The sequence below is a fragment of the Dipodomys merriami genome, unplaced genomic scaffold (genome assembly GCF_024711535.1).
Source record: "Dipodomys merriami isolate MVZ:Mamm:240054 unplaced genomic scaffold, mDipMer1.0.p SCAF_40, whole genome shotgun sequence".
Lineage (NCBI taxonomy): Eukaryota > Metazoa > Chordata > Mammalia > Rodentia > Heteromyidae > Dipodomys > Dipodomys merriami.
Window position 1 is genome coordinate 5,904,766 of NW_027205604.1, and position 27,410 is coordinate 5,932,175.

At 38.4% G+C, this 27,410-nt stretch overlaps 1 protein-coding gene across 14 annotated transcripts in view; it reads left to right on the top strand.

Annotated features, from left to right (window-relative positions):
- Tbl1xr1 (TBL1X/Y related 1) overlaps window positions 1–27,410 on the top strand; it is a 155,284-nt gene that overhangs the window by 37,135 nt on the left and 90,739 nt on the right. The window contains exon 1 of one of the 14 annotated variants that reach the window (XM_069991877.1): window positions 4,024–4,187. The exons of 12 other annotated variants lie outside the window; for them this stretch is intronic. The gene's annotated coding sequence lies outside the window, so the exon portion shown is untranslated. Of the gene's footprint in view, window positions 1–4,023; window positions 4,188–20,112; window positions 20,221–27,410 lie in introns of those variants that run through there. One more of the 14 variants, XM_069991876.1, reaches the window with a different exon arrangement.

A 27,410-nucleotide genomic window follows, 5' to 3' on the forward strand; every position in this document is an offset into this window, starting at 1 on the left:
TAGTTCACTTACATGATACTGAGATCCCTTCCCCACCCCTCTTTGTTTTTACCCTTTGATTTCTCTTTTTATATTAGAGGTGGCTCCATTTTGTTTACTTCACTTTCCGGTCTGACTACTCTCACAGGAAGTACTTACCCAGGAGAGCATGACACTTTATATAGAGGGCTTCTAGTGGCAGTGCAGAGGCCCTGCGTCTTCGTTCATAAGGTCAAAGGATTAAGGAAGGTGATTGGTCCACAATTCACAGTACCCACAGTACCCTTATGAAGTAACCCATTTTGTTTCTTTCTCTTTGTACATTAAGTTAGTTTGAATATAACAGAATTTCCCCAGCATGTTTTTTATTTGTTTTGTCACTTGTGGGGCTTGAACTCAGGCCCTGGGCACTGTCCATGAGCTCTTTTTGCTTAAGGCTAGCACTCAACCACTGTGAGGCATAGCTCCACTTCCGGTTTTGAGTGGTTAATTGGAGATAAGAATCTTATGGGACTTTTCTTCCCTGGGCTGGCTTTGAACCACAATCCTCAGATCTCAGCTTCCTGAGTAGTTAGAATTATAGGTGTGAGCCACCATCAACTGCCTGGCTCCAGTGATTTTTTGGAAGCTTTTTTTCCCCAGTTGTGGGGCCTGAACTCTGTGGGCCTGAGCACTGTCCCTCAGCTCTTCAACTCAAGGCTAGTGCTCTACCACTTAAGCTACAGTGCTATTTCTGGCTTCTTTTGCTTATGTGGTACCGAGGAATTGAACCCAGGGTCTAATGTATGCAAGGAAAGCACTCTACCACTGAGCTATTTTTGTGTCTTAGAAGTGGTTTCTTTTAGCGCCGGTGGCTCACGCCTATAATCCTAGCTACTCAGGAGGCTGAGATCTGAGAATCGCGGTTCAAAGCCAGCCCTGGCAGGAGAGACCCTGAGACTCCTATCTCCAATAAACCACTAGAAAACCGGAAGTGGCGCTGTAGCTCAAGTGGTAGAGCGCTCGCCTTGAGCTGAAGAGCTGAGGAACAGCGCCCAAGCCCAGAGTTCAAGCCTCATGACCGACCAAAAAAAAAAAAGTGGTTTCTTTTATCTCTGGCATTCTTGTCCAATGCCCAAAATTCTTTAAAATTTATGATTATTCAGTGACATGTTATTTTGTAACAGTGCTATCATTTCATATTAACTTGTCTGTTTTCTGCTCTTTTGGTGGGATCTTACGAAAAGAGAGACATAAATACTCATTTGACAGTCTTGAACTGTAGTTGACTTATTAATTAATTATACTTCTTTTTTTTTGAGATAATTCTCATGTAATCCTGGCTAGTTTGAACTTGTGATCTGCCTGCATTAAGTGCTGGAATTACTGGCATGTTCTACCACCTTCTTGGCTTGTGACTGATCATAAAAGTTCTAGTATGTATCTGTCTGTTAGGGTGCCTTATTTTGTACTACCAAAAAACACTTTTCCCCCTAGTGGCCAAGAACATTTAATTCTTAGCCAGTGGTTACTGGTATTCTGTGGGCATATTATTTACCTTTTCAGAACTAAACATATATAACTGTAGTCTTATTGTTTACTATTACTTGCTGAATTTGCTTGACTTTTTTTTAACAAACATACAATTGCACAGATTTATATAGTTCAGTGTGATTTTGAGACATATACAGTATATTATTGGAAACGATTCTGTCATTTATCATGTACACTTGGATAGTTTAATATCCTCTTTTGAAGTATTACATTGTTTAAGCTTTCTTGTGTATAAGGCTTTAGAAAACAGTCTATATTAGAGAATATTATGAAAGCTGACAGAAAACTTAAAAATTGGATTATTGCCTTTAGTGAAGCATAGCAAAGCAAGGGACTATTTTTTGAAAATGGTTCACTAAAAACCTTGGATGGAGGATGAGTGAAAGAACTCCTTCATTTTAGTTTTTTTTGGGGGTGGTTTGAAGTGAGGGCCTCTCAATTGCTCAGCTAGTACTTTAGCACTTGGGTCACACTTCCAGCCTGGCTCTTTGCTGGTTATTTCAGAGATGGAGTTGCACAGACTTTTCTGTCTGGGCTGGCCTCCAACCATCCTCCAAGTCTCAGCTTCCTGATATGACTGCTGTGAGCCACATGCAACCTGGCTCCTTGGCATCTTAATGTGGTAAAATGCATTTTCAGTATATACTTAGCTGGTGTAGGTAGGTACTTATGGCCTAAATACCTTTCCACTCAACACCTGCTAAATATTGCTTAAATATTTTTGTAGTGTACTTAGGACATGAAGTGAAGCATTGTGCTGCTTAAAACATTAGACCTTTGAATTAATCGAAAGATATATCGGTGCACATGTTAGCAATGAAGACAAAGATCTTTTTATTCTTTTATTTTTATTTTTATTTTTGTCGGTCCTGGGGCTTGAACTCTGGGCCTGGGCTCTGTCCCTCGGCTCTTCAGCTCAAGGGGAGCGTTCTGCCACTTGAACCACAGCGCTACTTCCTGTTTTCTAGTGGTTTATTGGAGATAAGAGTCTCATGGACCTTTCTGCCCAGGCTGGCTTTGAACTGTGATCCTCATATCAGCCTCCTGAGTGGCTAGGATTACAAGCATGAACCACTGACACCAGCTTTTTTCCTCTTCTTTCTTCTTTCTCCCTTACTGCTCTCCCTCCCCTTCTTCTCTCTTTCCTCTGTCTTTGTCTTCATCTTTGTCATCTTCTTATTTTCCATATTAAGGTTTCTTGCTTGCTCAGGATCTACTACTTGATACGTGCCTCTAGCCCCCTTTACTCTGGCCTGGGCCACAATCATTCTACTTTCTGCTTTCTGCTGTTGCTGGATAACAGATTCGGGCCACAACTCCTAGCCTTTTCTGCTGAAATCAAGTCTCGCAGACTTTTTCCTCTGGGTTGCCTAGAACTGCAATCCTCCTAATCTCAGCCTCCCATGTAGCTAGGATGTCAGGTGCATGCCACCATGGTTGAGATGGGATCACTAACTTGTTACTCTTGAATTGCTTTCCTCTGTGTCTTGGCCTATTACTTAGGTAGATAGGATTACTGTATGAGCCCTTGTACAGGTGTATAAAACTAAATAAAACCTTTTAAAACTGATTTGTATTTTATGTAGTATTATTGTCTGTTTTGCTAAAAAGTGGTATGACTTGTTGAGTAAGGATTATGCTTGTGATTTCTGGACTTTGAGGTTGACATTGGAAGATGGCGAGTTTGAGTATCCATAGGCTGGGCTATATGGTGAAAGCATGTGTCCAAAGTAAAAGCAAAGTTGATACTATGATCTACACATTGATTAGAATCTGTAAAACTTTTGTAGATCTGGGCATGTTGAAATACTGGGCAGATGGAAGGATTTGGATTCAAATAGATCAAGTCTCTTATAGTTTAATGGTCTTCCTGATTTTGCCGCTGTAAACTGGGAATAAAATAGTTTACTTAGCTTGATTATAAATTTTAAAGAAGTATATACAAAGTGCACAGAAGTGCTAGGAATGAATGGCTAATAATTAGAAACATCTATTAGTGTTGTTGACTTTACTATCTGCCTCTATGACAGTAGGCACTGTGATTCAGACATTTTGTTTTAGGGAGGTAACATCATCGCCATAGCTGCTGTGCAATGAGGAGGGTGTCACTGGAGTATATAAGAAGTATAAAAACCTGAAGGAGAAAGTCAGCAAGGCAAAATTTTATGTGCATCTTTTTTTTTTCTCCCCTTAAAAGTATTAAAAATCTCTCAAATTACCTCTAGCTAAATCGAGTTTTATTTTAAGGAGTCATAAGGGAGATAAGGAAAATCAGGAATTATTTTAAAGCTACAGATCCAGGTGTTTAAGACAGAGTTACAATACTGTGTTGCATATGACTGGTTGTTTTTTCTGACTACATGGATAATTAGCATGTGTTCTAGAATACACTATCTTAGGAACAGCAGACTGGGCTGTCAAATCTAGGGATTCTGCCATTGTAGCTCAGTTCTCTCTGCCTCCACCAGTAGAACTGCCCAGGCTCTGCTTTAAGGTTATTGGTACATTGTAATTCTTACTGACCTCTGTTAGACTCCTGCTTTTCCAACTCTGGAATTGTAGGTATACACAACAGAAACTGAGTCTAGTTAACTGAAGGAAAAAGAGAACAGACACAGATTAATATACCGGATTAAAGCAAACTAAAGAATGGAGAATCTAGGTTGTAAGAATCGGTAAGCTAACTGGGTTTTGGTGTATCAGTTCTAGTTATTTACCCTTATAGTCTCTTCTGGGTTTTGGTGAATCAGTTCTAGTTATTTACCCTTATAGTCTCTTCTGTTTGCATATTTAGGTACATGTCTTATTGCCTACCTGGAGATATATTTTCATCTTTTAGCCAGAGGTGTAAGAGGCACTGTGTTGAAAGTCCTGACTGTAGTAGACGACATGTAGTCCCTCTAAAGCAGAGGAATAAAAAAGACACCTTCCTACAGTATAGTTATTCTGTATTGTTAAGGCCTTCGGTGATCTGGCCTTACTTTCCTGTCTGATTCATTTTGTATCCTTCCTTCTATTCTTGGCCACATGTTTTTCTTGATTCAGTCTTTGTTCTTGCTTCAGAGCCTATGTATCTGATGGGGTTTTCTGCTTGGAATCTCTTACCTGGTTGTCATCTGCTTGTATTTTTGTCAGTTGGACCTCTATGCAAATGTTACCTCATCCTTTTCCTACCATAGTCTCAAATCCCTTCTTGGCTTTTCACCATTATTTAGTTTTTTATTTATTTAAATTACACTCATTTGTATTGTATGATTGCTAAAAAAACCACCCAGAGTTACGAGCACTGCTGTCTATGTTGTTGCTAAGCAAAGATACAGTACACCCATCTCAGAGCAAGCCCTGTGGCTACCAGAGGCTGCTCACAGTTGAGTGAGGAAGTAGAGTGAACCACAATTGTTTTCCTCCCTAGGGCCTTAATATAGCTTGCCCTCTCAGATCAGGGTCACAGATAATCTTTAGCACCTGGGAGCTGACTCCTGAATCCCATTGGGGCAGTTTCTAAGCCTGGTCACCGAGACATTCTGACCAGCCGGAATGGCCGCGGTCTTAATGGCCGCGGTCTTAATGGCCGCGGTCTTAATGGCCGCAGTCTTAATGGCCGCAGTCTTAATGGGCTCATGTTCTTGCTTAGCTTTTTGCTCTAGGCTGATGTTCTACTACTTGAGCCACACGTCCACTTTCAGTTTTTGCTCCTTAATTGAGGATTAGAATCCTAGGACTTTTCAGCCCAGACTAGCTTTGAACCATGGTCCTCAGATCTCACCTTCCTTAGTAGCTAGGATTACAGGTGTGTGCCACCAGCGCCTATTCTCCCTCCTCCCCAACCTCTTTTCTTTTGACTCTACAAGGTCTTTAAGGTAATGGAATGCCATTTGTTTTTGAGGGAGATTTTGACATACAAAAACATAGTCTGTGCCAGGGACTCATGCCTGTAATCCTAGCTACTCAAGAGTTTGAGAACTGAGGATCTGAATTTGAAGCCAATCCCAGTCAGGAAAGTATGAGAGACTGTTATCTCCAATTAATCACTAAAAAGCCAGAAATGGAGCTGTGGTTCAGTTGGTACAGTGTTGCTGTCCTTTCGTTAAAAAAAACTCAGGGACAATGCCCAGGCTAAAACAACAAAGGAAGCATTGTGTCTGAAGTCTATCCAAAGATAAGAATTTAACATTGAGCAGATTAGGCACAAATAGCCACTTTTTTTGAGATTTTTAAAAATTATTATTATAAAGGTGATATACAGAGGGGTTAGGTAACTTGTTTTAAAAAATTTTCACCTCCTCAAGGTTATTTTGCATATGTGTAAGTATATTTTGTAGGATAGATTCAGTGAAATTTCAGGTCAAAGGAAATGTACATTTAAAAATTTGGCAGGTGGTGTCTTCATGAAAGTCCCATCAATTGGAACTTCTACCAAGCAGTGTAAATAGAACACTATGAAATGACAGAACTTTCTGTCAAACTGGAAGGCAACTATTAACTTCTATTCTTCAAAATATTCTTCAAGTCACTTGTTTGACATGTTATATATATGTATAAAACTATTATATACAGTTATACCTATATATAGATATAACTTTTTTCATTTAGTCATGCTTTTGGTTTTGCTAAATGTTGGTCCTCACCATGTAATTTAATTTTCATGTCATTTAAAAATTTTTCCCCACGCGCCTGTAGTCTTCTGAATGTTCCATTGTATGTGAACAAAGATGAACTTTGTAAGAGGTAAAAGTGATAATGTATAAAGTGAAATTCAAATCACATATGAATGGCAGAAGACATGGGAGACCAAGAGTGTGGTCCAACTGCTACTGTTCATGAGACTTGATAGCAGTTGGGGAGATGGAATGAAAGCAAATTGGTGGGAAGGCTTCTGTTTCAGAGAAACGGATGCTTGCAGGAACTCTGCGCTAGAGGGAACCGGTGCTCTCAGATGCCGCTGATAAGAAGTCATGATGACTTCTCAGGTTTTAAGGAACATGCTGGCTCTGTGTCATCAAACCACAGAAGAAAGATGCTTTTCAAAGCACTTAAAATATGTTATGAAGAAAAATTCACAAATTATTCTGATGTTATAGATCATACTAAATGTTTTAAGTTTGCTCCAAATTTATGTCTAACAGTTAAAGTTTACTGTTTGTTTTTTTTTCTGTCAGTCATGGGGCCTGAATTCTGGGCTTTGGGCGCTGTCCCTCAGCTCTTCAGTTCAAGGCTAGCGCTCTACCAATTGAGCCACAGTGCCACTTCCAGCTTTTTTTTTTTTTTCCTGCTTATGTGATGCTAAGGAATTGAACCCAGGGCCTCATGCATGCAAGACAAGTGCTCTACCACTGAGCCACCTTCCCAGCCCAAGTTTCCTGTTTTGATAGGATGATAAAGTTTACAGAATATTTGTCATCAGTTAAGACTGATTTGCTTGATTTTATCTAAATTGATCATTTCACAGTTCTGCATTACCATCCATAATAGATTTAAACAAAATCCCCCAAACTCCTGAAGCTGACTTAATAATGCTTCAGTTATTCCTTCATTGTCTGTTCTGACCTTGGAGAAAGTCCAGCACAGGTTTAATAGAACTGACAATTTGGTATATTTTCTTTGACTTAGAATTTGGCTCTCATTTCCCCCCCCTAAATAGCCAAGTGTAAGTACTGATTGTTCCATGAGCTTTATTGGAAGATTACCACTAATGACAATAGTGTGTATTTCTGGAGTAGTGCAGTATAATCGCACTGGGGTATTGGAGCATATAAAGTAAATAACGTAGCTGGGTGCTGGTGGCCTACATCTGTAATCCTAGCTACAAAGGAGGCTGAGATCTGAGGGTCTCAGTTCAAAGGCAGCCCAGGCAGTAAGCCCCATGACCGTGGTGGGGGGGACTGGGAAGGGGGGCAGATAATCTTAGTTCCCCTACACCTCCCCTTTTTTTCATAATTGAATGACAGACAGATAAAAGGTAATATAATAATGCCATAGAAGAATTGTCAATAAAGCAGAATTTTGGATAGTGTGAAACATTTTAAAGATGTTGCTGTTTTGTGTTGTTTTCTGGGATTCTGGATCAGCATAAAAGCATAATTCTGATCTGTGTTTAAGAGAATTGTGGAAACTACATGCATAATTTGAGCCTCTGTTACATCGATCAGGCAACAGCATGTTATGATTTATGCCATAACATATGTAGTTATATTTACGTGATTATTAAGTAGTTGTACAAATCCATGTCAGGTTGCATCTTGGTGAATGTCACCCCTCTCATTGTCCCCCCCCTCCATTTTCCCTCTTCAGTCCTATACTCGTTACATAGTTCAACTTTTACATAATGTTCATTAATTTTATAACTTTTTTGCTCACCTTCCTTCATTTCTGTGCAACAAGCCCCCATGCCCCTGTATTACCCTGTTTCCCAAACATGTTGATGCTTTTTAGTGTTAATTATGCCTTATAAAAAGAAACATATTTGAGCATCAGTTCCCATACTGATTATAATCTATGTTTTTTTTTTTTTTTTTTGTCTGTCTTGGGGCTTGAACTCTGGGCTTGGGCACTGTCTCTGCACTCTTCAGCTCAAGACGAAGTGCTCTACTGCTTATGCCACAGCGCCACTTCCTGTTTTCTAGTGGTTTATTGGAGATAAGAGTCTCATGGCCTTTCCTGCCCAGGCTGGCTTTGAACCGTGATCCTCAGATCTCAGCCTCCTGAGTAGTTAGGATTACAGGCATGAGCCACCAGTACTGGGCAGCTGTTCTATTAAAAAAGGGAATAGCCAGGTGCCTATGTAATCCTATGTAATCCTCAGATCTCAGGAGGTTGAGATCTGAGGATTGAAGCTCAAATCCAGCCCAGGCAGCAAAGTCTGTAAGATTGTTATCTCCAACTAACTACCAAAAAGTCAGAGGTGGGGTGAAACCGCCTGAGTGAAAAAGCTTAGGGATCGCAGCATCCAGGCCCTGAGTTCAAGCCCTTAGGACTAGTGCACACACACAAAAAGACTAACATTATACTGTGAATCTATTTAATAAGAACTAATGAAATCACACAAGACATCCCAGGTACAAAAAAACATACCAAAAACAAAGGAGGAGGCAACAATTTTTGATAAGAAATGTACTCAGTACCTTGCTCATGTAATTGTAACCTCTCTGTACGGTATTTTCACACACACGCACACATACAACTTTTTTTTTTTTCAAATTCTTTATTGGGATTAAGTGATTACATAATTTCCAAACTTTCACAGTATTGTGGGATAGCGATGCTTAAAGTCACAAACACATTCTAACTTTCATGGGGCAAATTGTCTATCTTGGTCTGTAACATTTATGAGTTCTATGAGCTTTGCAATACAGTTATTCCACATTGGGTGATATGTACATTTCTTTTGTATTGCATAGCATCAGCTAGTCCCACTTGTTTCCCCCCCAAAAAAAGAAATAAAGAGGAAAACGTCTACAAAAACATAACAAAATTTTTAAATATTTTTATTGACCACTAAAAATGTAAATTTTTGTTGAAGCTTTCATTCTATTGTCCTTTCCTAATTAAAAATTAACAGTAAACATAGTCCTTTAAAAAGATTATATTTTCTGTTAAAGTCTTTTGTTCTGGGATAAAATCAAGGATATATTGTAATTATATACTAAACATATTTTTTCAACATGGATATGCTGAGCTAAGATTTTTTTTTTAGCAATATGAAAATGTCTGGCAGTAGGCTACCATGGAACTCATTTTATAAATATCTGTGTCTTATGGATGTGAGTGAGAAATTAGTGAGGCTCAGCGAAATAAGCAAGTATATTTCTATCTGAAGGGATCATGGATACAGGCTCTCTGCAAAGGATGTCGGCATGCTGAGAAAGGGCTGAGGATATAAAGACTTTGATATTGCTTAGTTATATAACCCTTGTTTGGCAAATGAGGTTTGACAAATTATGGATCTTTAATGTTACCATTGTATATCTTATATATGCATACTAATTTTGTTTCTTCTTTGTGGAGGACTAATCTTTTCTTACCTGAGATTATCTTGTGTAAAATATATTAATGTATATCACCTTTATTACATGTTACTATTAATCAATCCATAATTTGATGGACTTGTTTTTCAGCTTTCAGTTTGAAGCATAAGTTTCTTACTAAAAAAAATTGAAAACCTAGAAATTAAATTCCTAGTGAGCAGTATAGTTGGCATGTGATTACATGCAAAGAAAATTACCAGTACTTTTCCTTAGCACATCAAGTACATTGGATATTTTATTACTGTCTAGAATTTAAGAATGAGTTCTTACAGTAATTACAAATACTTATGTATACACAGGAAATGTGTGATTTTTTTATTTTATGAAGTTTTAACACTTAATTATATACTAAAGTTTTGAAACAGCAATCCATTATTTCAATTAAATTCTAATAATTGAGGAACTGCTGGACTGTTTTCCAACATAGCTATTCTAGTCTACATTTCTACCAGCAAGATACTAGGGTTTCAGTTTCCTACACTACTGTGTTTCTGTTGGCATAAATATACTAGTGAGTAGAGTGTGTTATTCTGATTTTAATTTGCATTTCTCTGATGGCTAATATTATTAAGCATATTTTCATGTACTTACTGCCCATTGATAAAATTGGGTATTTTTATTGAATTCTAATATTTATAAATCCTATTATCAGTTTCCCATGAAGTAATATAGAAAGTTTTTTCTCCTATTCTATAAGTTGTGTTTTCACTGTCTTAATGTTGTCTTTTGAAGGTAAAAAGCTTAGACTATTTATGTTGGTTTACTTTTTCCCTTTTGTTTGTGGTTTTGGTGCTCCAAGAAACCATTAGGTAATTCATAAGAAATTTGATTAGCAGTAGTATGCGATATTCCTGAAAATGGTGTCATTGCTTGAGTTTGTTTTGTTTGGCTTTTCAGCATACTGTTCTCTAAGAAACAGAATAATGGGGGGCAGCAGCAGCACTGAATGTTGAGAAGAGAATTAGAAATAAAATATTAGTCTTAAAGCAAATTTTTCATGGTTGTGATTTATGAATTGTGGATCTATGAAAGCCTTTACAAATTTCAGAAAGATGTAAATTGTGATAGAGCAAACAATTTCATTGTCATCCTTTGAGGAATATAAAGTCACCTTTATTGATGCAGGGAATTACTCAGGAGAAAATGTTAAAGCATGTATTCTTTTGATGGTGTCTTTGAATCATGTTTCTGAAGCTTGAACAAACATGATATAATCTAATTGAGTCAAAAGAATAAATTTAAACATCTGTGTTTGGGGCAAAATAATTGGAGGATCTTTTGGGCTTCAAGGCTTAAATAGCTTTCAAACTTTCAAACTTCAAAGTGTACTCAGTTTCCCAAAATAGATTTAAGAGCATGAGTAAAAAAAGATTTTGCGATAATCTAAAATAGAAAATACTACTTGTGGTCTGGGGTTTAAAGTTTTTATCTTGCTCAATTTTTAGAGCAAAATAGTCATTTTGAGCATAGAAATAATTTGCCGCAAACACAAACTCTATAACTATATTGTAACTATGCCTCAGCAATTCGTGCAAATGTGAAGATGTTATTTATCTATTTATCTATTTATTTATTTTTTTGGTTTGGTCGGTTATGGGGCTTGAACTCTGGGCCTGAGTGCTGTTCCTGAGCTCTTCAGCACAAGGCAAGCGCTCTACCATCTAAACCACAGCACCACTTCTGGCTTTCTGGCCATTAATTGGAGATAAAAGTCTCATGGACTTTCCTGACAGGGCTGGCTTTGATCCTGGCTTTGAACGTGATCCTCAATCTCAGCCTCCTGAGTAGCTAGGATTACAGGTGTGAGCCACCCTAGCCTGGCTTAATTGTAATTTTTTTTTTGGATGGGTAGTCATGGGAGTTTGGAATAATCTTACTACGTAGCTTAGGCAACAATTTGTGATCCCAGAGCTCAGGAAGCTCTGGGATTACATGTGTACATCGCCAGGACTGGCTTTCAGATTAAAAATTTTGCTTAACGTGTATGTTCTTATGATTAATGGGATAAAATGTTTTCAGTGTGACATGAGTTTTCCTGGAGTAACTATATGGTTAAGAAAACTTACTAAATATGCTGATTAAGATTTTCTTTTGTACATTTAAAAATACACAACCTTATTTCTCTACGTGATTCCACAAGGAGATACTGAAAGACTTCTTCCCTGTTTGTTACAACATAGAAGATAAACTGAAATGCTAATTGTTTGGCATTTGTAGATGAAGAAGAGACTGATAATTGATCCAGTCTTAATGTGTATGTGTCATGATGTCTTTGATGCATAACTATACTCATTCTTTGCAACCATCTTCGTTATATACTACCCTGCCAGAAACTCCTGATGTTCTTTGCATTTGACTCTACTAGCCTGAAAGTTAGCTTCCCAAAACGGAATGTAGTTTCAGTGTTCATAGATTTGAGGCCAGAGATTTTGTCTTCAAGTTCACTAGATTTCATATTAGAATGTAGTCAAATTTAATATCTATGTGAGAGACAAATATGATTAATGTTAAGGGCTTTGTATTGTCATTCTATAACTGGGAACATGCTGAATTCTTTTTTTTTTTTTTGGTGGGGGGAGCAGCAGTACTGGAATTGAACTTATTGGGTCCTTTCTACTTAGGGTCATATGCTCAGGTTGACCCAAACTAGGTTTTTCCTATTTATGCTTCTGATCCTATTTATGTTTAGGTTGGGAGACAAATGAGCATGCTAGTGCTTTTTTGGGGGGGGGGGCTCAAATGGGGTTTTGTGAGGTTTTTGCTCCCATGCTTGCTTCCCTATCTGCCTGTGGGGTCACTAGGATTAACAGTTTTTTCAGTGGGTCATACCATGTTTGTTCTAGCTTAGAGGAGTATCCTTACCTGAATTCCTAGATGCTTCTACATAGGCTTATAGCCTTTACAAGACTGTCTGTCCAGTATTATACTTACAATATCTCATTATTTTAAAGAAAGAGGGAATATTCTAATTGTTTTACTCTTTCACCTAATAGCATGTATTCCCCTTAGTAAACACAGTATTATGGAATGAGTAACTTTGACAGTAATGTTTGAAATACATCTTGGTAGATTTTTACTGTTACACAAGTGAACATTTATTGAGGTTTATCTTGTATTAATAAATAAAACTTTTCTGATAGTTTTCTTACTAAAGAAAATCTATAAAGATTTCCAACACTTATTGTTTTCATCTTTACATCACTTGAAATTTAAGTCTCTTCATCTGCTTGGTTGAAGATAAAGATTTGTCTTCATTATATGTATGTCCTTTAAGCTGTGTCTCTGGCAATTAGTGTCTATTAATTACAGTTTGCATGGATTTTACATTTTTAGGTAAGAACACCGTACCTCTACTAATAAAATCTGAAAATGAGTCAAATGTGAAGGTGCCTTGTCTTCCTTAGGTCTTGCAGATCAGTGGGATTGTGCAAGTTTCATTTCCATATGCTAGTGCTCACAAGTTAGTGAGGAAAGGTGCAACATGATTCTGTTAGACCACAAAGCTAAAGCTGTCATTTACCAGATCAGACTTGCCTTCAGAGTTTAGAGAGAACATTAATGCATAGGAAGCTTCTAATTTACATGAATTTAGTTTAGATAAATATATTTGTTATAAAATGAATTTCAATTCAACATATCAGTTAAGAGTAAAGTGCATCTTGATTAATGTCACCTCTTCCATCACTCTCCTTTCCCGTATCTTAAAAGGGAGATGAGAGGTTAGCACTTAATTCCACATAGTAGAGCTTGGAACAAACTTGAAAAATCCTGGTAAATTAGTGCCAACTCAGTGGGTTAGGAGAGTTTTTCAGAATACAGTATCACCTTTTATTGTAGGTCTATGGATATAATCTGTCCACCAGCATTCAGTTTAATCATTTGTTCTAACCACTTGAGTGCCAGAATTCTCTGGAAGGGGGGTGAGCTTGAAGAATTGATTAAAAATGAGTGAGAAAGTGGTACAACTAATTGATGCTAATAAAAATGTGAGAAAAAGCTGGGCACTGGTGGGCTTGCACCTGTAGTACAGTAAACATGGAAAATGCGAATGGATTTTTTTTTTTTTTTTTTTGTCGATCGTGGGGCTTGAACTCTGGGCCTGGGCGCTGTCCCTCAGCTCTTCAGCTCAAGGCGAGCGCTCTACCACTTGAGCTACAGCGCCACTTCCGGTTTTCTGGTGGTTTATTGGAGATAGGAGTCTCAGGGTCTCTCCTGCCCGGGCTGGCTTTGAACTGCGATCCTCAGATCTCAGCCTCCTGAGTAGCTAGGATTACAGGCGTGAACCACCAGCACCCGGCTGCGAATGGATTTTTAAATATTAGAGAGTTTAAAAAAAGTTTTACATTGTTTTGAAGTAAGGCTAATGTGAAGTTAAATGGAGACATTTCTAGAGAAGGTAGGCTAATGAAGAAAGATGAGTTGACATCAAGCAAGATTTCTAAATTACTCTTAAACTTTCACTATCACATTTGAAACTATATAAAAGAATCAACTTTACGTTCTTGTTGCTTAAATTCAGCAGTCACTGAAACACATCATATGTAGTTATTAATTATTTTACTTACTCGGTGGCAGTAGGCATGGACCCCAGGGATGAGTAATGCTATGCCAGACACCTTACTGCGAGCTTCATTCCCAGTTTTTAATCTGTAATTCTGTTTTATGACACTGAATATTTTGAGGAATATTTCTATTTGTATGTGTTTGTTTCTTCAATTAGATTTAGACTATATTATTACTGTAATTGTTTTGGAATCCTATAGAAGTATGGATTCCTACAACAGAAGCCACAAATTATAATGGATGGACTCTAGACCAAGAATTAGGCCTGGAATCTTGTTCTTCTTACAAAAGAACTGTAGTATGAATTTAAACAGCCTAGACTTTGGAGGCATCATCTTTATTTTATTGTGAATAATTGTATAAAGCAAATAGCCAAACATTTTAGTGTCACTTAAAATTGTGGCTAATTGTGGAGAAAGTTGGTTTTGGAAGTAGATTAACACAGATGCAAAGTTCAAAGACACTACTACCCTGTTTAATGTTGATTATAAGATTTATGCCAGGTGTCATGTCTGTAATCATAATTTTTCAGGAGGCTGAGATCTAAAGATCACAGTTAAGGCTAGACCAGGCAGTAAAGTCTGTGAGACTCTTATGTCCAGCAAACTACCAAAAAAGCTGGAAGTAGAGCTATGAGTTAAGTGGTAGAGTACTAGCCTTGAGCAAAAAAAAACACTTAAGTTCAAGGAAGCAACCAGGCACTGAGTTCAAGCCCCAGAATGATATGTACAGACAGACAGACAGACAGACAGACAGACAGACAGACAGACACACACACACACACACACACACACAGCAGGCATGGGGGTAGGGAGAAAATAGTAAATTGGGAAAAGAAAACAAAATAAATTTGAATGGAAAGGATTGTTCTTGACCTGGGATTTGAAGTGTATGTTGAATTTGACTAAATTAAATGTGATGAATCCACTGGAAAAATTTAAGTGTGAAGGAGAGACATGGTCAGATTAGTGTGAGAAAGTAATTTTTGAGAGTTTAGAACAGCTAAACTTAGTTTGAAGCTCTGCATTATAGTCTGCCTTTTATAGTCTATATTAGCAAATCTTATTTGTTCATTCTTTTTGTGCTAGTCATGGGCCTTGAACTCAGGGCCTAGGCAGTGTCCCTGAGCTTTTTCACTCAACACTAGTACTCTGCCATCTGAGTTACAGCTCTACTTCCTGGTTTTGGGGAAGTTAGTTCGAGATAATGGTCTCACGGACTTTTCTGCTTGGACTGGCTTTGAATTTTGATCCTCAGATTTCAGCCTCCTTAGTACATAGGTCTACAGACATAAGCCACCAATGCCCAGCCAGCATATCTTATGAGTTGAGGTAAATTACTAAATCTGGCTAGACTTTGTTTGCCAGCACTGTAAAGTGACTTGTGTCTTCTTTAGAGGAGAGAAATATCATTGGCAGGATCGAATAATCAGAGCTTTTAGTAATTGAGCTGGCTGATCTGACAATTGATCTTGAAAAATATATAGCTCTAGACAGGAGGAAAGAGAAAGGGAAAGCCATTACCAGGAGAATGCGAAATAAAGAAGACACCATTGGAAGTAAGCCTGCTGCATCACAGACAAGGGAGGGATGCATGTTGGAAAGTAATGAGAAATGAAGGTTATCAATTATGTCTTCTAGGATCTTTATAGGTATGCACCTGACACTGACAGTAGGTGCTGTAGGAAAATGGCTCACATAGTTATTTAAATAAAGACTCACCCTAGAATTTTGGAATGATGTCTTAGGGACAGTTGGCTTAAGGAGCCCAGGGACTTTCTGTTTAGACATGGAGTTATTAATTCAATAGCTTCTGAAGAACCAGCCATCTAACAATGATACTGATTGTGGAGCAACAAATGAGCTGCAAAAGCTGGCTAACAGTGCTTCTGAGTAGACTAGCAGCCTATCACAGTACATTGAGTGACTGACTCACCCTTGGGAATTCAGAGCAGTTTCAGCAGTCCTGTCCCAGTCATTAAGAAACAAAGAAACTACACCAGTAACCATTTTCTGTTGATTCTTCTGCCTCTGGAGTGATAATCTGCTCTCCTCCAATTATCTATATCTATTCATCTATCTGTAAGTAATATCAAGGCTAGTCCTAATTATATAGGAACCTAGGCCTCCGCGCCCCCCCCCCCCCCCCCACGATCATTTCAGAGGCTTGAAAATCACTTGAAGGGATCAAGTGATTTTCAAAGAACAGATTCTGAAATCTGGACTTTCTATAATGGCCTGGAATGGAACTTTCTTTTTTTTTAAATTGTGAAAATACTGTACAGAGGGGTTACAATTACATGGGCAAGATAACGAGTACATTTCTTATCAAGCATTGTAGCCTCCTCCTTTGTTCCCCTTCTCATCCCATCGTTCTCTCGCCCCCCCCCAACGTTCCCCCCCACCAAAGTTGTAAAGTTCGTTTTTTGACATAACGACTTGTACATCTCATTGTTGCAATGGGTCCACCTGTATCCCTATTTAAACAATTTGTTTTTTCCCTTCCCCTCCACAAATTATAACAACATCAAATACAGTGAAAGTATAGGTTATACCGTGGGGGAGGGACATACAAAGCTACAAAGAAATAATCTTATAAATGTGTTAGAAACAATCGCATGAAAGAAAAAAACATTTGAATACATATCTTAGGGTTCATTTCACCTAACATCAATTTATCTGACCATTTCTGCTTGACTCAGACATATACTAGTTATTGCAAATAAGGGAAGCCATGGGACCTGTGTTTCTTTGGGCCTGGCTTAGTTCACTTAATATAATTTTTTCTAAGTCTTTCCATTTCCTAACAAATGGGGCAATGTCATTCTTTCTGATGGAGGCATAGAATTCCATTGTGTATATATACTACATTTTCTTGATCCATTCATCTACTGAGGGGCATCTGGGTTGGTTCCATATCTTAGCTGTGGTAAATAATGCTGCAATAAACATAGTTGTGCTGGTAGTTTTAGTGTGGTCTTGTTTGTGAACATTTGGGCATTTGGGTAAATGCCCAAAAGTGGAATTGCTGGGTCATAGGGGAGCTCTATGTGGAGTCTTTTGAGGAACCTCCATCCTACTTTCCAAAGTGGTTGAACAAGTTTACACTCCCACCAACAATGCAGTAGGGTTCCCTTCTGTCCACATCCCTTCCAGCATCTGTTGTTATTAGAGTTCTTGATTTTAGCCATTCTAACTGGGGTGAGGTGGTATCTCAATGTTGTTTTGATTTTCATTTCTTTTCTGGCTAGAGAGGTTGAGCATTTCTTCATGTGTCTATTGGCCATCCTTCTTTCCTCTTCAGAGAAATTAATCTTTAAGTATTTGGACCTTTCTTTTTAAAAAGTGTATTATTTCTACTCCTACAAAGGGGTTACAATTTCATAAGTCAGTGTCTTGGTCAGTGCCTGTTCCTTGTTTCTCTTCCATTTTCCACCTCCTATCCCTAGCCTCAAGTTACATAGTTCAGGTTTTACATACTGTATATTGAATATAATGACTACATTTGCTCACCCTCCTTACATTTCTATAATCTCCCTTTGCTCTTCCTCCAAAATAAGTTTTCTTCCTGGCATTTGTTTTGATAAACCGTATATTATTCAGTGGAGTTAAATCTTTGGATTCCTCCCCTAAGTATAACCTCCTTTAGTCAGTTTGTATATAAATTCATTGAGCCCTCTATATGTTATCATGTATAGTTGTAATTTAGATCTAGCTTCCACGTAGGAGAGAAATGTGCTGTTTATCTCTCTGAGCCAGCCTGCTTCACTTAACATGATTTGTTTTAGGTCCATCTATTTTCCTGCAAATGACATATTATTCTTTCTAATGGATGAGTAAAATTCCATTATGTATAGGTACCACATTTTTCTTTTTGATCCACTCATCTATTGTAAGGTATCTGTGTTGGTTCCATAACTTGGTTATTGTGAGTAGTGTAGCAGTGAACATGGATGTACATGTCTCTACCATATCCTGACTTTCAATGCTCTGATATTGGTGGATCATAGAGTAATTCTGTTTAGTTTTAGTTTCAGTTTTTTTGTTTTTGGAGGAATCTCCAGACTGCTTTCCAGAGTGTTTGAACTAGTTTACATTCCTATCAACAGTGTGTGCAATAGGGTTCCTTTTCCCAAACATCCCCATCAGCATTTGTTTGTTATATTATTCTTTCCCATGAGCTAATTTCTAAAGTTTGATGTATGGTAGTCATTGCTTGAAGAATGATAAGTTAGGAATACAAATCAAGCCACATTCATATATGCTATAAAGCAATTTATAAGTGAATGTGGACTCTACATTTTTGGTTTCAGATTGTTTCATTACCTTAAATAGTAATGTAAGAAAGTAAGCTGAGGGGTCAGAATACTCAGTGCTTCTGGGTTGTTACTCACTTTCCCATCAACCCCCTTCTGCTTTATAGTACTGCTTCTTTGACCTTTGAAAAAAGTAGCCAGTTTTGCCTCATAGTTCTTCCTGACAGTAACATGGAAATAAAGCAGAATTTGCGAAAGTTTCAAGTGGGATTTGCTGCATTCTTGGAATTAGAAAATTAGTCACTACTAGTGGAATTTGAAGTTAGATTGAATTAAACTGTTAATATCTTTGTGACTACAGTGGAGAAAATGCGTGTTAATAGATTTCATACAGAACATTAAATTACCCAAGGTAGCATACATCTGGAAAAACCAAGAGCAGCATATCCTGTATATATGGCACATCCTTGAATAGGAACCTTCAAGTTACTTCCTGTTAATGTTAAAAAACTATTTTGATGTCATATCTTAAAGGAAATATTTTTATAATTATTCATATGGTAATCTATGTGAATAAATAAAATTAGAGGCACTAATTTTAAATTCTGTATAATTATAGAGAAGGCTTAACAGAAGCCTTATTAAATTTACCATTATAAACTGATACCAAAAATACTTTTCCAGTAGTTCATGGTTGCTGATTGAGGCAATGGTCTCATTTGCTTCTTAGCTATTATTTAGAAGCTAGGAACTATGAATAATGCAATAATAGTGGACTGAATTTTGTTTAAAAATGGACATTGATTAATTCCTATTATAGGTACTGAATTGTTATGCTAATCAAAAGTGAGAGTTAAGAGAATTTTAAGTAGTTAATTTAAAATCTTCCTTCCTTCCTTCCTCCCTCCCTCCCTTCCTCCCTCCCTCCTTCTCTCCCTCCCTCCCTTCTCTCCCTCCCTCCCTTCTCTCCCTCCCTCCTACCCTCCCTCCCTTCCCTTCCTCCCTCCCTCCCCCTCTCTCCCTCCCCCTCTCCCCCTCCCTCCCTCCCTTCCCCCTCTCTTTATTCCCTCCCTCCCTCTCTTCCCCCTCTCTTTTTTCCCTCCCTCCCTCCCATCTGTCTGTCTGTCTGTCTGTCTGTCTGTCATGGGACTAGAATTCAGGGCCTAAGCAGTGTCCCTGAGCTTCTCCCCCCCCCCCCCCCCCCAAGGCTAGTGCTCTACCACTTTGAGCCACAGCACCATTTCTGTTTTTCTGGTGGTCAATTGGAAATAAATCTCCTGGTCTTTCCTTCCCAGGCTGGCTTTGAACTACAATCCTCAGATCTCTCCTTAGTAGCTAGGATTACAGCCAACAGTTTATTCTAGTGCTCTAAATTAGAGGTAGTTTCCCTTTGTTACCCAGGCGGTCCTGACATAAAGTAATTTTCCTGCCTTAGCCTCTTGAATAACTGAGACTATTGACCCATACCTTTGTGGTTTGGTTAGAATAAGAACATAAAATGTTGACATAATAGGAGAGGGAAATAATATTAACATGTGATAGAAGGAATGAGATAGTGATAGAATTATTTTCTATGAGTTTCATATCATAATAGCCATAAATAAACTTAAATGACTTGAAAATGCATAGGTTGATACTTTATAATAAACATCCAAGGAACATGTTCTTTTTAGTGTTTACTCCGTCCTTCCAGTTGCAGAAAGCAAGTAGAGCATAAGTTTGTTTTTTATCTTTCTAGGACCTTGGGGGTCACGTACTCAAAGATGAAAGTAGACCCTGCATCAGCTCAACTGTCTGATTTCCTAGAGTACTTTGTTTAATTTTCCACCCTTCTCCTTCACTGCTCCACAATGAAGTCTTTCACAGGCACATCTTTGACAGTGAAGTCAGGTTTACATTTATATCTTTTATGCCTTTCTCCTTTGGTTTTCCAATTAGTCTACTCATACCCGACTAATCAATAGATGCAAATTAAGTCATAGATGCTAAAGAGATTAAGAGACTTCAGAAATTCCTTGTGTGTGCGTGCTAGTATGTGCATGTGCACGCGAGGGCCCACCTGTCTCAGCCTGTGAGTGTATGTATAACTCTTGGGGCTTGAACTCGGGTCCTGGGCATTGCCTGAGCTTTTGTGCTGAAGGTTTAGCACTCTACTTGAGCCACACCTCCACTTCCGAATTTCTGTTGGTTAATTGAAAATAAGAATCTTGGCCTTTCCTACCTGGGCTGGCTTTAAACTGTACTCCTGAGATTTCAGCTTCTTGAGTAATTAGGATTACAGTGTATTTAACAACAAAGTCTTATTTCTGTTTTAATAAAGTAAACTTTATATAGTGTTCATTAGTACACAGTATAAATCTTCTCAGACATTTAAATTGGGCATGTGCAGCAAATCTGTAGTTCTAGAAAGGATAGTTCTTTGTTCCCATCAAACACAAAATATGGGAAAAATAATGATTCCCATTCCTTAAATGCATTTAATTCCAAATTACTATTTATTACAGGCTTGATTTGTTTTATCTCATTTAGTTCTAACAATATATGTTCCTCTGAAAGTAGATGATACTAGGCTTTACAGACTAGAGAGTAGTGTAAAGTTCTAGTATAGTATACTAGAATATAGCCTTGTTACAGTTTTTTTTGTTGTTGTTGTTGTCATTGTTGTTGTTGGTCATGGAGCTTGAACTCTGGGCCTGGACACTGTCCCTGGGCTCTTCAGCTCAAGGCTAGCATTCTACCACTTGAGCCATTCTACCACTTGAGCCGCTGCACCACTTCCAGTTTTCTGAGTGGTTTATTGGAGATAAGAGTCTCACAGACTTTCCTGCCCGGGCTGTCTCTGAACTGTGATCCTCAGATTTCAGCCTTCTGAGTAGCTAGGATTACAGGCATGAGCCACCGACACTCAGCTAGCTCTGTTATACTCTTAAAAGAAATTTTTGGCCAGGCACTGGTGGCTCACTCCTACTACTCAGGGGGCTGAGCTGAGGATCATGGTTTGAAACCAGCCCAAGCAGGAAAGCCTAGGAGACTCTTAACTGCAATTAAGCACCAGAAAACTGGGAAGTGGAGCCATGGATCAAGTGACAGAGAGCTAGCCTTGAGCAAAAAATCTCAAGAGTAGCACTCAGGCCCTGAGTTCAAACCCCAGGATGGGGATCCCCCCCCCCCAAAAAAAAAAAAGTACTGGTTTTTTTGTTTTTAAATTTTTGCCTTCACATTTGTAACAATAGCATTATTTTATATAATGTTTTTATGATGTTTTGCTGGATAGCTAGTTATGATAATGTAAATTTAGGTAATATAGTATTTCAGAGCTAAGTTATGGTTATTTCAAAATTGCTCATAGCTCTCATACCATTGGAACAAAAATTATATTTATAGTATTCTGAACTTCAAATGTGATATGCATTTATCTTAGCTCCTCCGAAGTAGAAGTAAATTTTATTGTCACTTTTTTTTTAACAGTACCTGTAGAGATAAGATCTTCATTTTAACCACTAACTCTTCTGGGAAGGGTAGAGTACATTTTAACATGTTCTTAGCACCTTATGAAACTGAACAGGTATCTTTCAGGCCGTATAATACACAGGGTAGTAAAGCTTAGAATATAGATGATATATAGTTAAATGACCTAAGTATATACATAGGAAGTTTGAAATTGTTGGGAGGGTATGGAGGCTAGTGGTGGGGAAGAATGTGCTCATTTGACTTCAAATAGCTATATACTATATAAGGTAGTTGGCAAATGGGTGTTTCTTGTGTTTTGTTTTATATTGTTCATAGTGTGATGAATCCATGGGATTTACTGCCTTAGTTAAAAAAAAAGTGAATTCTATTGTAGGAAGCATAATGTTGAAGCAGGAAGTGTTAATTTGACTTCTGTTTTCAGTAAGGCAAAAAGCCTTTCCACTTTCTCCTCTCTGTTAAAAGAAGCCCATTGGCTTTTGTTTAAGTCTTACTAGCCAGAGCTATTAAATATGGCTGCCTCTACCTACAAAGAAAAGATACACATGTTGCTACTTTGAACAAAAGTGGGATTATGTACACAAAGAGACAATAGTGAATAACTAAGCAGTGTCCTAAAAAAGCCTAACCCATTGTTGCTTCAAAATTGGGGAAAAAAAACACCAGGCATTAAGTGATGCGCAATTATAAATTGTGAGACTCATTTTGAGCTTTAGAATTCTTTGGAGTTGTAGGAGAATGGGACTGAGGAGTGACCCTGACATTGAGCCAGTAGGCAGAACTGACATTTGATGACTTTCAGGCTTTGGGGCTGATTATTAAGCAGCAAGTGGCAAAATATTCACTATAGTAATGGCTGTGCAGTGTCTTATACCTTCTAATACTTTGGGTAAATTTCTAAGGGGGTGTTACTGGAATTTTAAAATTACAGTGTTGTAAATATTAATTATGTAAGTTGTCAACTTTCATAAGATGAAGTCCCTTATTTTTCTATGTACCTTGTGTTGTGTGTGTGTGCATCTTCCCTGGGGTTTGAACTCAGGCCTGGGCACTGTCCTGGAGCTTTTGTACTTTTGTGCTCTACCATTTTGAGCTATAGCTCCACTTCCAGCTTTATTGGTGGTTAATTGGAGATAAAAGTCTCTTGGACTTTCCTGCTTGGTTACCTTCGAACTGCTATTCTCAAATCTCAGCATCTGAATAGTTAGGATTATAGTCATGAACCACCAGCATATATATCACTAAAACAACAATAACAACAAACCAATTACACAGACTTAGAAGAGTATTTTAAAAACTAACTAGCTGCATGGAACTCTTGAGTGTTAGATGTTTGAAAGCCTGGTTTGCAAAGGTAACAAGGTAGTATTGACTGGTCAGTAGAGTTACATTGTCCTCTAGAGGGTGCCTAGTGACCTTGCTCTACTGATCCATCCTGTCTATCAAAAAGAAATTGGGCAAATGGATGTCTTTCCTCTAGTTAAGCTGATTTTCTTTTAAATCAGTTGATTGTCTGCTTGTGACAAGCAGAGACTTCCTTTGGAAAGAGACTTCCTTTCAAGACTGAGGAAAATGGCTAACAGTTTGAGGTCTGGCTCCTTAAGTCCACTGTCACCCACTCATCAGTTATGTCATCTTGGTCTAGCAGCTACTTCATGCCTCAATTTCCTTGTGTTTGAAACAATAATGCCTACTACAATAATATAGTAGGTCACAGATTTAAATGTTACTATGTGAAATAAGCAGTGCAGGTTGACTTTATTTTTGATACCTTTTGTAAGAACAAAATCTGTTTCCTCAGTCTTGACCTCAGTCTTTTTATTGATAACACAAAGAAGTCAGAATTAAATTGCTTTTCTCTTCCTTCTTCCCACTGTCTTTCCTTCCTTCTCTCTCTTGGCAAGTCATCAAAGTCAGCCTCTTGCATGTGGGACTTGGCCTTCTGAGTCATAGCCTAGTCCTTTTGCTTTTTTGTTTGTTTTTAAGATATGATCTGGCAATTTTGCCCAAGGCTGCCTTGGAATCAAGATCCTCCTGTCTCTCACCTGCTGAGTAGCTGAGATCACAAGCTATAAGTGTGCAGGCCTCTAAGTGTGTTACACTGTATCCAGCCCTTTAACTTTCTTTTAATTTTCATATAATCAAAACAGGTTTTCTTTGCTACTTATGAAATATTTTTATATGTTGGTTTGGTTTTATTTCTGCTCAGGAACAGATGTTTTCCTCTTTCCTGAAGGCCTAGATTTCTGTGTGCCTAGTTTTCATTTTTTAGAAGGTTTTAAAGAATCTTAGAGGGTGCCACACCTGCTGGCTCATGCCTATAATTTTAGCTACTCAGGAGGCTGATATCTGGAGCATCATGTTTTGAAGCCAGTATAGGCAGAAAAAGTCCATGAGACTCAATTTACAAATTAACCAGTGAAAGGCAGAGCTGTAAGGTATGGGTCAAGTGATTAAATGCCAGTTGAGCAATCAAGCTGGGAGAATTCGAAGCCCTGACTTTAAACTTAGTACTGTCAAAACCCAAAACAATGAGAAAACACCTAACACTCTTAGGAGTCTACCAGTCAAACCCAATCATTGCTTCTAAAGTCGAGCCAGTCCCATAGAAGCTTAAACCTGCTACCATGGTAGAGCCAGAGTGGAGGAGGAAACCCATGTGCTTGTGTGGGGGAAGGGAGTTTACCACACTCCCTGTGGAGGGAGAAATGAGTGTGGCTTTTTATTTTTTTTAAATAAAGCTTTCATGCATTTGAAACTGACATGGTGAAATGCTATTATTATTAGCCAGTGTAGTGTGCAGTGAAGTGATTCCTGACATGTAACCTGCTCCTGGAATAGGAATTCTTCTGGAAAGTGTGGTGCATTCTTATAACTTGAGGTGTATAAGATGATAATGGTTTCCCTGTGGAGCTTTAGCTTTCCTGACTGAGGTAGCCTTTGTGCCATCTGTGAGTTGCTACCCCCTTGCACCTGGGGAGTCATATGGTGATGGTGATGGTAGGAGAGCTGGGCAAAGATAATAGTTCCTGGATTGCATGTCTGGCCTTATGCTACCCTGCCAGCCTTTCCTGCAAACAGGTGCCAGCTGTGGCCTACTTAGGTTTTGTGTATCTGTCTAGTCAAGCCTGAATCATCAGAGTGGTACTTTTCAACTGATGGATAAACTTGGACATAAGATCTAGGTGAACAATCGTACAAAATAGATCATTTTCCTCTGGAAAAAAGTGCATTTTGAATTCTCCCTAGAAGAAATAATCCACATAGTTTTTCTGATTTCCTTTCTCATGAGGATGAATTAGGATTTTGTCACATTTTCTTATTTTCAGAAATAACTATCTTCTTAACTAAATTCTTACACGACTTCCTTCCCCTCACATTTAATATTATTGGAATCTGCAGTGGTGTTTAAGGTATGATAGCAGAGATAAATTACATTAAATTCCAAAATTTTACAATTGAAAGTGTTTATAATTGAAAGTCTTCTTATAATAGTAGCTTTGTGCATTTTCACAAACTAATTTTCCTTGCTTTCTTTCTAAAGAATACTGAACTTACTGGCTCTGGTGGCTCACACTATAATCCTAGCTAATCAGGAGGCTGAGATTTGAGTATCACAGTTCAAAGCCAGCCCAGGCAGGAAAGTCCGTGAGACTCTTACCTCCAATTAACTACCAGAAAACTGGAAGTGGTGCTGTGACTCAAGTGTTAGAGCGCTTGCCTTGAGCTGAAGAGCTTAGAAGCAGCGCCCTGGCCCAGAGTTCAAGCCCCATGACCAACCAACAAAAAAGAATACTGGACTTTGGGGGGTGGGAGAGGGTCCCACAAAACAAACCCAAGATAAGAGGCTCTTTAGCATTTTAGGAAATTTTGGCCATCTTTCTTCCCCCGCTTCCCCTTCCTTAAGTCATTCTAGTATAATTTTTCTAGTGAAAAAATTTGTGGTAGGCGTTGTAGGTCAATGTATGTTGGTTGTTTTTAGAGTTGGGATTGAGGTGCTGGTTGCTGAAATCCTAGCTACTCAGGAGGCTGAGATCTGAAGATCACAATTCAAAGCCAGCCCAGGCAAGAAAGTCCTTGGGGCTCTTATTTATCCCTACTTAACCAATAAAAAAACCAAAATTGGAACTGTGGCTCAAAGTAGTAGCATATTAGCCCTGAGCAAAAATTGCTCAGGAACATTGCCTAGACCCTGAGACTGACCCCCACCCCCTCCCTGCCCTCCCAAAAAAGTTGAGTCTGCTGTCTAAATTGTAATAAGGAATAAATAATAATATTGTATTTTACCACACTTTTCTCTTTCCTAAGGTTCATGTATCTTGGAAAAAGTTTGGAGCTATTTAATTTTGTAAAATAATTGGACAGTTTTGAAAAGACATAAAACAATTAGAACAAATCTGACTGCCTGTCTTCTCTAGCACTAGGTAATTTATATGATAGCCTCTATAATAATGTAGTGCTAAATACTTTATAAAACCTAATAGCTCTAATAAAAAATCACATATTGCTTTATAATATGTAGTCAACCTAAGATTATAAATTAAATGATTAAATGTGATTTTGTGAACATGAAAGTCCTAAGTTTGGTTTCCAGCACTAAGTTGACAATACAATGATAAAGGACATATTTATACATGACATCTGGCTTATAGAATGTAGTACTTTACAATATCTTCTTTCATATATTCACTTGAAATAAGAACTAGCCCTTAGCCCTTACCATTCTTTCCCCCCTCACCCCCCCCCCCCCCCATCTATTTTGTGCTGATCCCAGGGCTTAAACTTATTAAGGCTGGGCACTGTCAGAGAGAGAGAGAGAGAGGAGTGTTCTCAAGGCGAGAGAGAGAGAGAGAGAGAGAGAGAGAGAGAGAGAGAGAGAGAGAGAGAGAGAGAGAGAGAGAGAGAGAGAGAGAGGAAGAGAGGAGTGTTCTCAAGGCGAGAGAGAGAGAGAGAGAGAGGAAGAGAGGAGTGTTCTCAAGGCTAGCTCTCTACCACTTGAGCCACAGTTCCACTTCTGGCTCTTTTGTGGTAACTTGGAGATAAAGTGGTTCAAGGACTTTTCCTGTCTGGGATGGCTTTGAACCGCTCTCAGATCTTGGTCTCCTCAGCAGCTAGAATTACAGGAGCCACAAGTGTCGGGCTCTGACCATTCTTAATATTGCAACTCAGGCTTGACCTGCCTACCTCAACATTCATTCATTCATTTATCCATAAGTTTACTTACAAGTAAGTATGTAGCCCTTATGGAGGCTTAAGCTCTATACTTAAGGTCTCATAGAGCCCAGACTTTGCTGAGCTCTTGATCCTCCTCCTTAGTTTCTGGGATCATAGGCATGTGCCATTGTATCCAGTTCCTATCAACTTTTGAGTGCCTAGCCCTGCTTGTCATTTGTGCATTTCAGTAACAGTCATTACCACCTAACATTGCACTCCATTCTGCTGGAATGTAGAATGTGAAGTCAGGGATTTTTTTTTTTTTTTTTTTTTTTTTTTTTTGGGTCCGGTCGTGGGGCCTGAACTCTGGGCCTGGGCGCTGTCCCTCAGCTCTTCAGCTCAAGGCTAGCGTTCTACCACTTGAGCCATAGCGC